Here is a 14683-nt window from a genome sequence, read left to right as displayed (position 1 = left end):
AGTAGATGAAAAGGAAATCGCGTATGTGGAACGATCGTGTAGTCTGTTGCTCCGTGCACAGTCATTCTTTTAGATCCACCGGTCCGCGAAATGAGACGGGGTCATTGGCCTTTGTTTTTGTCTGTTTTTTTTTTTTTCCTTATTCTTTTATATGCTGAAATAGCCAGACGTTTTGTTCTATTTTGCATCCATGTTGCAGAAATGTATCATTATAAATCATGAAGCTGCTTTGATATGCTGTGTGTGTATGTATGAGCGCGCGTGTGTGTGTTTGTATACGCTCGTATAATTTAGGACAGCGTTGACATCCGTGGAATGCCCTCTGCCGAACATGAAATGATTATGGGCGTGATGAATGTGACGTTGAAGCTTCATGCCCATCAGATACCTTCGGGCTATATTCTTAGATGCAAACACACGTGATGGGGAATGACATGAGTACGCTATTTTTTTGGTGGGGTGGGGGTGGGGGGGGGAGCAACAGCAACAAGGAAATAAATATAAACTTCTCTAACAAAGAAGAAGAAACTGTCCATGGAAATCTGTTTGGTGTGGAATTGTCTGCATATTTTTTCATGTCAAAAAGAATTTTTCTCTTTTTTTTCCCCCTGGAATAGAAAAGTGTCAAGTCGCCTTTATTTTTGTTTTCGATTCTCTTCAGTGCTAACGTTAGGGTGCTTCACTTGCAGCGACTGGAGGCTGTTTCTCATTCATGTTGTCACAAAAGGCTTTAATTCTTTGATAAACTACAGCCTTAATGTGAGCTGATCCGTGGTAATTTCTTCTCTGACCAAATTTCACAATATTTTTCAGTATCTGCTGAGCACTCGGGTGTTCAGTTGCATTCCTTGTTCATCAACGATTTCACCTTTCTGCTCATTCATCAAGTCGAAGTCTCTCTCTCTCTCTCTCTCTCTCTCTCTCTCTCTCTCTCTCTCTCTCTCTCTCTCTCTCTCGTTTTCTTAATTAACAACTAGAAACTAGACTGAATCCACCAGTGACGTATACAGTGTGATTTCTGGTGTGCGCTAGAAGACTTTTGTGTTATATTTCTTTATAGTGTGCCCGATATAGTTTTTTAGATGTTTTTGTATCCCCGTTTACGCTGGAATCACATTTGCAGTCAACAGACTTTTATGCAAGATCTGAAGAATACCAATTCATTCTTTAGATGTTGGTTTTATGGTTTCATGGTTTGGCCTCACTTTTTTTCACACTACGCCGGAGTGATGCGATGTAAGTCAACTTCAACCAAAGAGGAGTTCTTTGGCTGTCTTCGAAGCCTCCTCTTCCCTCTGTTGCGGACATCTCGAAGTCATATGAATTGTATTCAAAATACTATACTTTAGGTACATTATGTTCATCACAGTTCGATGTTTGGATTTTTCTTTCATGCTCGTACCCTTTATGGTGGAGTACATGAAATTGTAACAGTTCTTCATATCACATCACCGGCGAATTGATATTAAGTCCCTCACAGGATGAAGTTTACTAATACCAGTAAACAATCACTGGAAGTGAAGATGTATGAAGTCCAGAGGAAGAGGAACAATTCGACCATGAAGGGAAGCTTGCAATGTTGTCGTGGAACACCGTAGCCAGTATCCATGAGTCGATTATCTAGGCTTTGATGCACTCATGCGACGGTTCCTTCAGTACGTAATTTTCTGGGTTCTTTGCTCCATAGTTCTCCGGCATTTATGCATTGTCTCAGAACTGGCAACCACTCCCCACATCCTTTTTCTGTTTTCTTCAGGTATATTACGTGAACCCGTTATTGAGAGATATTGAAGGCAGGACATTCAATTGTTTGTAAAGTCATCTTTTCTTACAGCTAAACCCTTTGGAAGACCGCGACCTTTGCCGAGGAAAAAATGCATTGCTTCTGTTTGCTTTTTGAAATTGATTAAAATGAAACATTCCACTGGTTAGTTGTCTTAACTGTCTGATTGCAAAAGTTTAGAATTTTTTTATTAATGCTTTTACGGATGGTAAGGTAATTTTGCTTATACTGACGCACACAAGTGTTGTGTGGTCTTTAGTGTCCTTGAATCACTCTCACAGATTATTAAATTAACGAGTCAATTAGTTCCTTCATTAATTTCCAGGTGAAGACTAAAACAGACAGGTTCCTTTGGATATTATTACTAAAAATATTATGTTAAATTGACAACTTGCCCTGTTCGCATGGAATATCTACGAGATCTGCATTACAATTTTCACGTCTTTACAATTTAAATAACATTTTTATAATCATTGTGTAAGGAGTTTAGATTACGGTGCCAACGATATTTATGCATTCGCACTTAATCTTTTCGAGTTTAACGGTCACACATGCAAAAGATTTCATATTTAATATAGATTATTGAAAAGATATTATTATGGAATGAGCTCTTAGGTTTGATTGATTGATGAATGTAAAATGGCGTGACAGAAACTATGGTCACTGACGCTGGCGCTCTCTTGAAAGAAATCCATTTGCTAGAGAAAGTTTTCTCGAAATAAAGCTCCCATATTTGAAACAATAGATAACCAGATACTGAGTGAAAATTGAAGAGGTTAAGAAATTGTGGTCACATACATACATATAACTCCATAGGGGGCCTAGTGCCATCAGTGCACCTCCCGCGGTGCGCTGTAGACATTACTTCAGGTTCTTTGCAATGTCCCTGCGGCCTCCAGCTGCAACTCTTGAGTCCTTACACTCTACCTACATTCATATTATCTTTCTTCCGTCTTACTTTCCACACACTCCTAACAATTTACTCATAGTGTAACTGCGAAGTTTTCTTCCTCTTACACCTTACAAACCTTTTTACTGTCAATTTTAATTTTAGCGCAGAATGACCCCTTATAGGTCCCAGTGCTTAGCCTTTGGCCTAAATACTGTATTCCTTCCTCCATACACACATACAGTAGATAAGAAGTGGTATGGATAGCCTTCCTCCTCTCTCGTGTTTGCCTTTCCTTGCAACGCCTGTCAGCCATTAGTATTTAAGTCATGTTTTTCGGACGAAAGGGTCTTTAGAAACGTCACTGCGTCGTGAGCAGTGGAAGAGTCAATAGACCCAGTGTTCTGATCCTCTGTTCAGGAAGTTAAGGCCGTCTCTGACATGAATAGGGTATTATAGGATTCGTGTGGACTTCTCCAAACACCTTGGTATTGCAGATCTTGTAATGACAATGTTTGGAATCTCTCTCTCTCTCTCTCTCTCTCTCTCTCTCTCTCTCTCTCTCTCTCTCTCTCTCTCTCTCAACCTAACTTGTTGCGATTTCTTCTGATGTATAGTACATTCTAACATGGTATGGCTTTTTTATACATATATATATATATATATATATATATATATATATATATATATATATATATATATATATATATATATATTTATATTTACTGTATATATCACATTTCACTTGGGGTCAAGTCTTAGCAAGCAAACGCACAAGCATTTTTACAATCTAAACGTTATTACCGAAACGTTCATTTTGCGTGAGAGAAAGAAATTGTATTTTTTTTTTTTTCCATACCCCTACTATTACTAGTACTGTTAGCTGGATGGTAAGTAACTGTACTATATCCATGAGTGAATACAGACACCACACAAAAGTTGTGAGAGATTAAAGGTGATAGAGAGGTCCTTGGAAAGAAATGAGAAAACGCTTCCAGTATTAAGATAACAAATGGAATGGCGACATGAAGCCTTGTAATCCTTGGTTACCACCATTTCGTCATTTGTCTTAGATACTTTCTTTACGGACTATCCATTTCAGGGATCGCGAATCATCGTTTTTCTCAAGTATCTTTCAAACTAATTATTTGATCAAAATAGTAGTTTGACACAGTGTATAAGACACCTCCCGCTAATTTTAGGCAATATAGTGCATTGTCAAATGGTGTTAGTTAAGGCGTTTACTTAACTTTTAAAGGCAAATTCGCAAGAGTCAGCAAGATTAATTAACACAATCGAACGTACGCTATCCCCCATAGACAGGGGCGGCGGAGATGGGGAGGCCAGGAAAGTGGGTTGAGGGAGGGATTAGGAGGGGAAGGGAGAGGGAGGGACGGGATAGGGATAAAGGACATTTGAAAGCATAGTTTAGCGATGCTTGGCAACACCATGTAAGTCAAGAGTAATCGCCTTAACCAAAACCATTTGACAGTGCACTATATTACCAAAAAGTAGCGGGAGGTGTCTTATACAGTGTGTCAAGTACTATTTCGATCAAGTAGTTAGTTTGAAAGATATTTAAGAAAAACGATGATTCGCCGTCCCTGAAATGGATAGTAGGTTTCTCTAACGTTCTCTGACGAGTGGAAGGAGTGTTATTTTTTAACTGTTTTGATTTTTGTAAAGTTTAAAATATTTACCTTGCATTTGGGTTTCAATTGTTTAAGCTTCAGCTTTTAATGCCTGTGTGAAATCTTTCTACTTGTTTCTTGCATATTTAGAATTCTAAGAATTTCCGTAATCGACTTTTTAGTTGAATATAAATTCGTATTCTTCTCACTTATGAATTGTCTGTATTTTTCACAAAAATTATTTTTGGTAATTTTCGTATAAAAATTCTTCGTTTGCTCCAAACTCCTAAACTCAAGGAGGTATTTTAATCATCACCTTTTATAATGCAGTAACCTTAGCGCGTCTTTGCCTAAGCATAGGCTCTTCTGAAGCTCCCTAAGAGCATTAAGAATGACCACTTTTCAAGTTCCCAAATCCGTAAACAGTTTCACGGGCTTTGCTTTTCTGCTACGTTGTGGCGGGTGGTCGTTTCTCTGCGTTTCGTTTGTTTACTGAATGAGCTTTTGTTCAGCAGCAACTTCGGTTTGATAATTCAGCTGGTTACTGACTGGATTATGACGAATTATAATGAAGAATATTTGTTATTGTTGTTTTTTTCTCTTCCCTTTATATGTTATGGAGTTAAGAGTCTAATCTAGTTTTATGTTTCTACTTGAGTGTCATAAGAGGAAGAGAGATACTTGCATCAATTTATGCTCTAAAGGTCAGCTGGATCTAACCCGTTTTTCATATCTTGCGCATTGCTTTCTCAGTTATCAATACCACTTAGAAAAACAGCTTGGAAATACAGATAGTGGGTATGAGTGGTAGTCCTTATGTTCGAAAGCCACTTCCTTAGATGGATAGCTTTCAGTCATATTTTGCACATGAGAGAATCTGCTTTTTTCATTACCCCTGTTTTTCTGTATGAATTGTATTATTTAAATGTAATAACAGAATACCCGAAAATAAAAAAGTAAGGCGACTTTAATAATAAATAGAGGTTATTTTAACTTCTCAGCCCCACTGTCACACCTGTTACTGCGCAGATCCAGAACTATGCTATAAAATTATTTTTATTACCAAAAACTAGTTTATCGAAACCACTGAGCTACACATGCACACTTATCTGGGGCTGTTAAATTATTTGTTCTAAACTGGAATGTAAAAATTGAAGCTAGGCAAAGTTTTAAAATGTTGGGCAGCTAGGTGGGAAGAGAGAAAGCAGTACAGCTTAGATAGGAGTGATGTTTGGTAAAACCTTTTGTACCGTCTTAAGTGCGTCGTAGAGGGTAAACTGTAAGAAATGCCTCTCAAGGGCATATGGAAAGAAAAATCTAGTGTTCCATGTCATGATGTGAAACATTCAAGAATGTAATTGGTAGTACTGTGATAGCTTTAGAATCATCGTTTATCAAATAATTTCAAGATATGTCACGTGCCAGTAGATTATTATGTTTTAAGTCTCATACTGTGAAAACGGAGTAAAATTTCTCTCTCTCTCTCTCTCTCTCTCTCTCTCTCTCTCTCTCTCTCTCTGATGACAGATATACTTCACAAATCGACAGAAGTAAGAGAGCTAAATTCTTTGAGGATGTCAAGGATTTGAAAAATTTCCATCTGTGAAGAAAGAGGACCATTATGGTTGAGTAGAAATACAGCAAGATGTTTATTCTCAAGGGAGATGGCAGATGGAAGGTTTTTTGGTCTAGGTGCTGAAAGATGCTTCCCCCCCTCCCCCTTTTCATTTTTTATTATTTTTTTTTAACTCAAGAGTCAACGGGTATATTTCTTAGGAGGCACTGTTATTGTTGATTTGCTCCACGTACTCTAAGAATAAAAATCGTTGCTCTTTGCCATATTAATTTTGTTCGAGAGATTACGATTCGTCATCGGCGTTGCACGAGAAAACTGCTGAGTAGACACAAAGGTAAAATATCATTGAAAAGCATCGACTTGTTAAGGTTGCGTCCTTCGCCATGGGATTTTACTATACAGGCGCTGGCGAAAGTGGTAGCTTTCAGTAGTAGATTAACAGTCTCTCCAGCGTTGCTTAGGCTGGAAAATGGCTTTAAATGGTCAAGAATTATTTTTATTTAAGGCATATTCTTATTAAGAAACCGCCGTTGGATTCATTGTTAATAGCTGTCGCTTGTAAGAAATTAAATGATTTTTCACCACTTTATAGCGGTCCGGTGTATGATGGACGAGGTACTTAATGCACCATGTCTGAATCTTTTATGAAATAACTACTTAAATGACGGAGAATTCACATATATATTTATTAAGAACATAGGATTAAGTAAGAATGAAAACACCGTTTTCATGTTTTATATTTCATCTTTTAATTCTTTTGATCTTATAAAATAAAAATTCAGAGGAAATAGGAGCTTTGGGAGAAAAACCACTCGTGGAAGCAGGTAAATTTTTTAATCCGACTATCGCAAATTCCTTGTCGTTCCCAGATATAAAAAGTAAAAATCCATAGTTATGTATATGAGTAAAACTGTATTTATCAAAACATAAAAATGATTAAAATGGGAGCTTTTCGTCCGTTTCCACGACGGTCCTCTTCAGCCAACCATCGTCAACTACCGAAAGCTCCCATTTGAACAATTTTTGTATTTTGATAAATAGTCTTACTCATATACATAACTGTGGAGAATTTTACATAATATTTTCGGTAACAGTATAGTGTTGCACCATAGGAGATATTCCCAGACATTTTTGGATCACCAAGAAGCCTCTTTTGGTTGGGGTCTCTCTTCTCTCATGTGATTGGATAGCTCTCGGTGGATCTGCCGCCCTTAACTTTTGGCCTCTGAAGGACCTCATTAATCTTGATCTGAAACCGAGTTCCATTTTCAACGCGCTCGACCTCCTCCTTTTTTCCTCGAGGTGTATATATCGTCCTCATAAGGGCCGTTACAAGTGAGGTTTACCATTAATAGGTACAGGTAAGATTCTCTCTCTCTCTCTCTCTCTCTCTCTCTCTCTCTCTCTCTCTCTCTCTCTCTTCTAGGGGTAATCCACGCCTCACTAAGATAATCTCTCTCTCTCTCTCTCTCTCTCTCTCTCTCTCTCTCTCTCTCTCTCTCTCTCTCTCTCTGGGTAATCCACGCCTCACTAAGATAATCTCTCTCTCTCTCTCTCTCTCTCTCTCTCTCTCTCTCTTGGGGTAATCCACGCCTCACTAAGATAATCTCTCTCTCTCTCTCTCTCTCTCTCTCTCTCCTTGTATCATGAACGGTATCGGTAGCGGGTCGCAACTGGGTAGACCTGCCCTTGTTCAACCCTGGGGACAAGAAAAGAACGATATAGGCGTGTTTCCATAAAATAATGTATACCTTTGTTGATGTAAGCAGTAATTTATGTACCTGGGCAGTATTCGATTGTCATAAGTCGCTGGGGAAGGTGAGGAGGAAAAAACAGACCACAAGGGATCGGACGACATTTAAAAAAAAAAAAAAAAAAAAAAATGGACGACCTAATCTACGTAAGCCTCGTCTCACGAACATGAAACTCTCTCTCTCTCTCTCTCTCTCTCTCTCTCCATAATAGTTCATGGTAACAGTTTGTAATGGTCGGAGACTTCTGCGAAATTAATCCAGGTTACTTGTTAATTTCCTTTAATTATATACAGCTCATTTAAATCTATAAGTGAAAAAGATTTTTCGTGCCATTAGATTGTTTTCATTTTCTGGCTAACAGGTTTCCAATTCTGTTGTCATAATTGTTTTATCGTATTGGTGGACCCTTTGGAGGTTTATTATGCGTGGCTATGCTGTGCTGGATGATTCCTAATTAGTAGTAATTGATCTTATGACGTGCACCACAACGGCCTTATTCATTAGTGTTTGTGTCTGTTCTGTATTGGGATCTTATTTTTTTTCTTGACATGTCTTTCTTTTGTCTAGTAAGACACATTTGGATTGTTTTGAAGTTTTCTAATGGTTTTTTCAGGTATTTATTAGGAGTGATCTGCATCCTTTTGAGAGTCATACCCGAAGTAGTGTTTACCTTCCCATAATCTGCGATTATGATTTTGACCAGGGGTGAAATGTATCCTGTTTGTATTTCAGTAGGGAACTTGTATCCTCTCCCTTTGTACTTACACCTCCGAGGAGTAGTGCGTGCTGCTCGTTTTTTGCTACTCATTATTATTCATTCTGTGTATGGGCCGTGTTGTCTCATTACCTTGCACCACAAGTCTTACAATCCATTCTGTGTTGAAGTGAGGACTGTTTCAGCGGTGCATTAGTTTCTTGACTGTTTATTAATGTTTATGCATATTTGTTTGTTGATTTTCCTTTTAACATTTCTCTCGGTGACTTATGAGAGAAAACTTCTTGAAGCTTGATCTGTAGGGATACTAGCGTTTCTAGCCAGCCTTCGTAGGAATTTTATATGAAGAAAAAAGTCATACCCCTTCTGGAACAATCTAAATCCTCAACGACAGTGGGAATTATCCTGCCAATTTTTTTCATTCTGTTAAAGATGAAAGGTTTCAACAAACTTGGGTAACTTTATATCGAGTTACTTAGTGTTTTTTTTTTTTTTTTCGATTAGATTTTTTTTTGCATGACCCAAACATTTAACAGATTTTCAAGTGATGGGATATTTCACGTCAGCTTGTGTGTGTGTGTGTAGTTTTATTGATGCGGGATCGTTTTTGTTGCACAAGTAGGATGACCCATAGGGATACAAAATTGAATTCAATGAATATTATTGAATTGTTAAAACTGCATGTGACTCATGTTAACATCTGCCTTGCGTGGCAAAGAAGTCTCTCTCTCTCTCTCTCTCTCTCTCTCTCTCTCTCTCTCTCTCTCTCTCACACACACACACACACACACACACACACACACACACACACACACACACACACACACACTGAGTTGTGCCTATGGTGGATTCCGACGAATCCTGTCCCGCTTCGGGGAGACTGTTTTGAAAAATTGGTTGGGGTTCCTTCTGCCATATATGGCTCTGCCTGTAGTAGACCGATAGAGTCGAGCGCCCAGTTTAAGAGAGTCTGCCTTTCGGCTCTTCTGCCAGGCTCGGAGCATTTTGCATAGCACTCTTTTTATTCTGAATATCGACGCGCTTGCGCTTCTATAATGTTTCTCGTAGTAAAGGTTTCTGCGTCGTGTTGGTGCGTAGTCTTATGTGTGTGTATGTGTATATGTGTGTGGGTGTGGACGAGTGCATGTGTACATTTACAGGAGTTTATTAGAAGGCATCTCTTTGTGATGTGTCGTGGTTAGATAACGCGGCGGGGCATTCTCTGTTCCTAATAAAGGATTCGTCCCTGCTTAATATTTGAGGAGAGAAGGAGAGAGTTTGCATTTCGACCTTGAGCTCTCTCGCCGCTCATTAACCGCCACTTCCTGGTTCGGAGGAACAAGCATCGTTTAATAATTTCCAAACCTCTGGAATTATAATCCTGAATAGTATGACTCGTGTTCTGATTTATTGTTCGAGGCGAAAGATCCATTCTCATATCGTAATATATGGCTTGGCCCCTGTTTCTCTTAATATGACTTGATCCTTGATCCGCATCCTGCCCCCCGGACTTGAGACTTGGTCCATACCATGCATCCTAGGATTTAGTCCTTGTTCCCCATCCTGTGACTAAGTTTATGTCCACCAACGTTTGGTTACGTCTATCTAAAGACTAGCTAACGATGATAATGGATTGCTGGTTATCACAAATAAGGTTTGTTGTTCGGGTCCTTTACTGTATTCAAGTGAGCATGGTGCTTCTGTCATCCAGTACCCATTAAGGCTGTAGATAATTTGCCACAAGGTTGTATCATTATTACGGAAATCTCAAAAAAAAAAAAAAAAATTCAAAATTCTCTCTCTCTCTCTCTCTCTCTCTCTCTCTCTCTCTCTCTCTCTCTCTCTCTCTCTCTCTCTCCTTGTACCTTTGCTATGTCAATTCTGACAAATTATTCCTTTGGAAAACTATGAATTTTTAAGCACATCTGAAAGCAAGGTTTGATATTGTTTTATGAAACACTGACGAAGGTGTTCTTGACGTAGTGTTGAAAAGGACTCGGCGCAGACAGGGTTAGGTATGGTTTAGGGGTTGGTGAAAGTATCCGGTTAAGGCTAAGTTACAGATGTAGGACAAGGAATAGACAGTGATGTAGAGGAGTCGTAGTTGTGGTGGTTGTGATTGTAATACCGAAAACCAATAATGAAAGAGAGGGAGAGAGATACTAGTAGTAGTAGTAGTAGTAGTAGTAGTAGTAGTAGTAGTAGTAGTAGAAGAAGAAGACGTCGATACTCTGAGCTGTAGACATACGAGTTGTAATAGTGAGATTGTGAGATATGGATACTAGTTGACAGTGATGCTCTGAGACAGAGACACAGACAGATAAGCAGTGAAGGGAAACAGAGAAGAAGAGAAACTTGAAGACAGTGGTACAGAACGAGAGAGAGAGAGAGAGAGAGAGAGAGAGAGAGAGAGAGAGAGAGAGAGAGAGAGAGAGAGAGAGAGAGGGGGAAGAGGTAGTAGGAAGGGTTACTGAGAGAGGTAATCAGGTAATTACTTTCTCCTTGATCAGTTAGTAGAAAAAAAAGGTTCCATTAAATGGATTGTGGACGTCGCATAAGCTGTTTTCGTTATAACTGGTGAAGATAACTAATCATCTTCAGGAAGGCTATCCGGAAAAATGTACAACCCTTTTTCTATTTTATATATCCCTTTTATATGTCATATTGCTCAAACCAAGGGGTGCGAAGATACTTGTTTGCTTGTATGAGTTTGTATGCGCCTTACATAATATTAAGATCTTGATGACGTTGCTTTTCTTAACTTATAAGTAAGGTTACGGCTTAGACGCCTGTGAAAGCCCTGTTTAATCGTTTCTGGATTACGTTGCTAAAAGAAATGAGACTGGCGGATTGAAGTTGCTAAAGAAGCAAGACTAGCGATTTATAACCGCGACTGTCCGTAATTATATAAAGAAGAATCACACTGTACACATGAAAAATTATTAATCGTAACAAATTGTCAGAAGAAACTACTTGTAAATGCCGGCATATTTTGTAGAAAAAAGACGTAATGAATAATATGACCAAATTTTTACATTATAAAATTCACCTGGTAGAACGGTTGCAATAGTGGAAATGCATTACAAGTATCCTTTTCATAAGAAAATTTCTAAACTTGCGTATATAAACCAAACATCCACGTAGCCCAGGTTGACGTTTTAGACATGGAAAGGGGCGGGAGGAGAGGGGGGGGGGGCGGTTAATGGGCTTGCCATTACCCACCAACATTTGACAGTGCCTGGTTTTGCTGACTGGTAGGTTTGTTGCGTCCCTCGCCTCTCGCATGTGAGAGCTTTAAAAACTGTGTTCTATCATCATCCGCCTATCAGCTGACTAGTAGGAGGATTCGTTTAATTTGAAGAGAACGGAGTTTGCATTAAAATTCGTGAATCGTGGCTTACTAAAGTTCTAGTGTGTTTAGAGTTCTTGTGGTACTGAGTGAAGAGTAGTATCAATAGTACAGTATACCATGATATCGTTTAGAAACATCCGAATTCTTGTCTTTTAGTTTGTGATTGTTTACTTGTTTTATGTACACCTTGATACACCTTGATGTTGTCGAGTTATAATTACTTTTACTCAGCTTATGTATTGTATAAGTAGTATACAATTCATAAGTCAGAAAGTTAATCTATCATTATTTTTAATGAACGCCAAGTAGCATCGAGGTGAAACTATATGTTCTGCATGATCAGTTCTCAAGTGGTTTTGGTAATTCATATAAGTTAACTAGTTCAAGAACAGGTAAAAGAAAATAGGCGTTGGCCCCATGATATTAGATTCTAGGTTTTTCATAAGTTCCTAGTGCAGTAGTGGACTCTGGCAAAGTAGCAAAAATGAGTTGAAATTATCGCTGATATTCCTAGGGATTTCACGCACAAACAGACACACACACAGAGAGAGAGAGAGAGAGAGAGAGAGAGAGAGAGAGAGAGAGAGAGAGAGAGAGAGAGAGAGGTTAATGGAAATTGCTTGAAAGCGTGTGTGTATGGTTTGTACATATATAGCCTATATAATATAATATACAATAGTATATGTGTTTGCGTGCGTGCCTTTATCTATATATGTGTGTGTTGTTTTAACACTTAATCTTATTTACCTGTATGTCACCTCGCCGAATTACTATAGCTTAAAAGATGTCCTGTACTTTTTTCTTAAAGGGATTTAAAGTGGTCTTCCGTTTTGCGTCTTCAGTACGTCAGTTTCTTTTGAAACAGGTCTGATATTTTCCTCCAACTTTTCTTTCTCTAATTGATGCATTTGGCAACTTTTTCTATTTATATCCTTGTTCTTTTTAATTAGATATTCCATCTTTGCTTTTTGAATCTGGCTGGAAATGTCGAGCATGCTCCTGAGGACGATTTCTTTACGCTTTGATAATTATTATATAAGTCTCTTGTATTTATGGTATGTTTTGTGGAGACTTGCCGAGTATTTTGCATGCTCTTTTTCTCTCGCAGTTTTTGGCCATTTTTATCTCTTTTGTATGAACATTTTTCTTTTCATGATGGAATCAACAAAATAGTTAGCTATAGCTATGCAACGTGTATCATTAAGTCTCTCTCTCTCTCTCTCTCTCTCTCTCTCTCTCTCTCTCTCTCTCTCTCTCTCTACTATGTAATGAAGACTGTAGTTCCAGATGTGGGCTATCGTACTTTTTTGTAGTGGTGTGGGTGTTTGATACGTGCATGCGTGTGTATATGCTTATTAGAGAGAGAGAGAGAGAGAGAGAGAGAGAGAGAGAGAGAGAGAGAGAGAGAGAGAGAGAGAGAGAGAATGGGTGCCGTGAGGTTAAGGCCGATGAGGAAATGTGGTATAGCATGTGGTGGAACCCGTCCCCTTGGTGAGGGGGTTTCATTCCCCCTGCCCTCTTGGTGATCCTTCCCCTGTATCTTCTCCTCCCTTCCATACGCCCTCCCACTCCTCCTTCCTTTCAAAGGACCTGGAGAGGATCCCTCCTCCTCCTCCCCCCCTAGAGGAAGAGCGAGCTGACGAGTGATGACCCGAATGGATATATGGCGTATTTTCCATTTAATTGTCTGCCAAATGTAAATGAAGTGGAGTTTCTAGAAGTGGAGGAGGATGAGGATGATGATGGCCATTGTGAAATATAGCAGGACTAACGGGGAGAGGGCTTTTGCGGGGAGGGCGAAAACGGGGCCTTTCGAGAGGTCTCGATAGGTGGATGAGGCACCGTGGGGGAGGGGGTCCTTCGTCCGGGGAGAAGGAGGGGGGTAGGAGGAGGGAAGGGTTTGTGTAGGACTGGCCTAGCAGCAGCCCCTAGCTAGAGCTTCCTCCACCTCCTCCCTCAGCTGAGAATGTTTCTCTCTCCTGCTGCTGCAGCGACTCCTTTACGATCAGTGTCGTTTGGAGGACGCAACAACAGCGACTCCTGCCGTACGCGGTGCAACTGTCTCGTCATCTTTTGGTATCGCTATTTTGTCTTGCTTCTCTTCCTGGAGCTTCCTTGCGCACTCGTTGCCGTTGCTCGTGTCACCTGTCCGAAAACAGCGGAGAGAGACAGGTGCGACGGACGGGCCGCTCGCTGCCAGACTCTGGTTTGGAGGTCAGCGCGGCTGTGTCAAAACAATTGACTTCTCGCAGGATTTGTTGACGTGCGAAGCGTTTTAAAACATGGCATCGTAAGACAGTAACGATGGCTCCCTCGGGAAGTTTTGTCCAATTGTGTGTGAAGTTTTGTGTAGCCTCTACTGGTGTCCGTTTCAGAAAGTTTTCTTTATGGATGGCACTTCAGTGAAGGATCCCTATGGGTTCGAGTTACTGAAATTCAACTTGTGATCTATGAAATGTTTTGAAAGCATATCTTTTTTGTAAGACTTGTAATGTTAATAGAAAACACGAGTTTTAAGCCACGTGTGTGAGTGTTTGAACTCGAAAGTGGTGTTATACAACAGATCGCAGTGACCTTTTGAGAACTGCGTCCTACTAGATATTTTCGCATGACGATACGACACACGAACAAGTGAAGGTTGTAACCAGCAGCAACAACACTGATCCTCAACCATCAGTTGGGAGAAAGCGGGTGAAGAATATTATTGTGGTTAGCTTGTGGAGGGGAGAGGGAAGGGGTAGGGGGGGTTGGAGTGAGGGGTGAAGAGTGAACCCGTAGGATTGTTGAGCCTTGTTGGTGGTGATGCGTACGATGAGATGATGTGCATCCATTCTTGTCACTTAGAATCATCAGCGTATCATCTCCCTCGGACCGCAAAATGCTGCAATTTTCAGCTCTAATAGTGAAGCCTCCAAAATAAAAAAAATAAAACTCGACGCCTGCCATTATGTCGCCATGGTAGTTGCCTCTGGTCTAGTTCTTC

General features: G+C 39.7%; 1 protein-coding gene across 38 annotated transcripts in view; it reads left to right on the top strand.

Annotated features, from left to right (window-relative positions):
• Mbs (Myosin binding subunit) overlaps positions 1-14683 on the top strand; it is a 235886-nt gene that overhangs the window by 203647 nt on the left and 17556 nt on the right. The gene's annotated exons all lie outside the window — the stretch shown is intronic.

The sequence above is a fragment of the Macrobrachium rosenbergii genome, chromosome 6 (genome assembly GCF_040412425.1).
Source record: "Macrobrachium rosenbergii isolate ZJJX-2024 chromosome 6, ASM4041242v1, whole genome shotgun sequence".
In the NCBI taxonomy this organism is placed as follows: Eukaryota; Metazoa; Arthropoda; class Malacostraca; order Decapoda; family Palaemonidae; genus Macrobrachium; species Macrobrachium rosenbergii.
Note: the sequence above shows the minus strand (reverse complement) of the source record. Positions and strands in the feature narration are given on the sequence as shown.